Source organism: Arachis hypogaea, chromosome 6 (assembly GCF_003086295.3).
Source record: "Arachis hypogaea cultivar Tifrunner chromosome 6, arahy.Tifrunner.gnm2.J5K5, whole genome shotgun sequence".
NCBI lineage: Eukaryota > Viridiplantae > Streptophyta > Magnoliopsida > Fabales > Fabaceae > Arachis > Arachis hypogaea.
Window position 1 is genome coordinate 44,629,126 of NC_092041.1, and position 2,442 is coordinate 44,631,567.

A 2,442-nucleotide genomic window follows, 5' to 3' on the forward strand; every position below is an offset into this window, starting at 1 on the left:
TCACAGGAGCTTGTTGATTTCTATCAATCTTGCTGTTGGAGCAGTGATCTGCTAAGGCTTGGCTGGCCATTGGCCATGTCTAGTGTTTTGGACCGAAGCTTTCTTTGAAAGCTTGGCTGGCTGTGAAGCCATGTCTAATTCCTGGACCGGAGTCTTAGACTAAATATTGCATGATTCCTGGAATTCTCATTAAGAATTATGATACCTCTATTTTCTTTTCCACTTAATTTTCGAAAAAAAACACAAAAAAAAATTGCAAAATCATAAAAACCAAAAATATTTTCCCTATTGAGACTCTATTCTCATTTTAAGTTTGGTGTCAATTGCATGCATTCATTCATGTGTCTTAAGTGATTTTCAAGTTATTCTTGATGATTTACTTGCTCTGATCTTTGAATTCTCTTGACTTGAGTGTTTTATGTGCCTCATATACATTCTCATTTTGTTAGTATCAGTAGTATACAAACTGCTAAGTTTGGTGTCTTGCATGCATTGTTATTTGATTTTAGTTGCATTTTGATTATTCCTCATTAACAAAAATCCAAAAATATTTTTTTAATTTGTGTCTTTTCAAGTCAATAATACAGAGAATTGAAGATTCAGAACACACTGCAGAGGAATTACACAGAAAGAGCTGGGCGTTCAAAATGCCCAGTGAGGAAGGCAAACTGGCGTTTAAACGCCAGCTAGGGTACCTGGCTGGGCGTTTAACGCCCAAAAGGGTAGAGTTTTGGGCGTTAAACGCCAGAATGTGCACCATTCTGGGCGTTTAACACCAGGATGGCATAAGAGGGAAGATTTTGTTTTCAAATCAATTTTTTTTCCAAGTTTTCAAAGTTTTTCAAAATCAAATCTTTTTCAAATCATATCTTTTCAATCAAATCTTTTTCAAAATCAATTTCTTTCCATTTTCAAGGATACTTGCTATCAATTAATGATTTGATTCAACATTTCAAGCATGTTGCCTTTTCTGTTGAGAAAGGTTTAATGTTTGAATCATATCTTTTCTTGATAGCCAAGTCATTAATTTTCAAAATCAAATCTTTTTTTTTAAAAAAATGTTTTTCAAATCATATCTTCTCAATCACATCTTTTTAAAACTAATCATATCTTCTTAACCACATCTTTCTCAAAATAGTTTTCAATCAAATCTTCTTGATTTCTAATTTCAAAATCTTTTTCAAAAATCACTTTACTTCCTTCTCAATCATGGTTTTCGAAAATCATTAAGAGTTTTTCAAAATGTTTTCAAAATCTTCCACTTAATTTCCGAAAATTACTTCCCTTCTTCTCACATCCTTCTATTTATGGACTAACACTATTCCTTAAATCACAATTCGAACTCCATCTTTCTTGATAAGTTCGAATTTTCTACCTCTGTCTTCCATTTTCCTTTTCCTCTGACACATCAAGGAATCTCTATCTTGTGACATAGAAGATTCCACGTTTTCTTGTTCTTTTCTCTTTCTTATGAGCAGGAGCAAGGACAAAAGCATTCTTGTTGAGGCTGATCCTGAACCTGAAAGGACCTTGAAGAGAAAGCTAAGAGAAGCCAAGGCACAACTCTCTGTAGAGGACCTAACAGAAATCTTCAAAGAAGAAGAACCCATGGCAGCCGAAAACAACAACAATGCCAACAATGCAAGGAAGGTGCTGGGTGACTTTACTGCACCTACTCCCGACTTCTATGGGAGAAGCATCTCTATCCCTGCCATTGGAGCAAACAACTTTGAGCTTAAGCCTCAATTAGTTTCTCTAATGCAACAGAATTGCAAGTTTCATGGACTTCCATTGGAAGATCCTCATCAGTTCTTAGCTGAGTTCTTGCAAATCTGTGACACTGTCAAGACTAATGGTGTTAACCCTGAGGTCTACAGACTTATGCTATTCCCTTTTGCATTGAGAGACAGAGCTAGGACATGGTTGGACTCACAACCTAAAGAAAGCCTGAACTCTTGGGAAAAGCTAGTCAATGCCTTCTTGGCAAAGTTCTTTCCACCTCAAAAATTGAGTAAGCTTAGAATGGAAGTCCAAACCTTCAGACAGAAGGAAGGAGAATCCCTCTATGAAGCTTGGGAAAGATACAAACAATTAATCAGAAAGTGTCCCTCTGATATGCTTTCTGAATGGAGCATTATAGGAATTTTCTATGATGGTCTCTCTGAACTATCCAAGATGTCCTTGGATAGCTCTGCTGGAGGATCTCTTCATCTGAAGAAGACGCCTACAGAAGCTTAAGAGCTGATTGAAATGGTTGCAAATAACCAATTCATGTACACTTCTGAAAGGAATCCTGTGAACAATGGGACAAATCAGAAGAAAGGAGTTCTTGAGATTGACACTCTGAATGCCATACTGGCTCAGAACAAAATATTGACTCAGCAAGTCAATATGATTTCTCAAAGTCTGTCTGGAATGCAAAATGCACCAGGCAGTACTAAG

At 36.4% G+C, this 2,442-nt stretch overlaps 1 non-coding gene across 1 annotated transcript; it reads right to left on the reverse strand.

Annotated features, from left to right (window-relative positions):
• Nucleotides 1-2,013: 2,013 nt before the first annotated feature.
• Nucleotides 2,014-2,121, reverse strand: LOC112699903 (small nucleolar RNA R71). The gene has a single exon (XR_003152835.1). It is a non-coding gene; the product is annotated as a small nucleolar RNA R71 (small nucleolar RNA).
• Nucleotides 2,122-2,442: the final 321 nt, after the last annotated feature.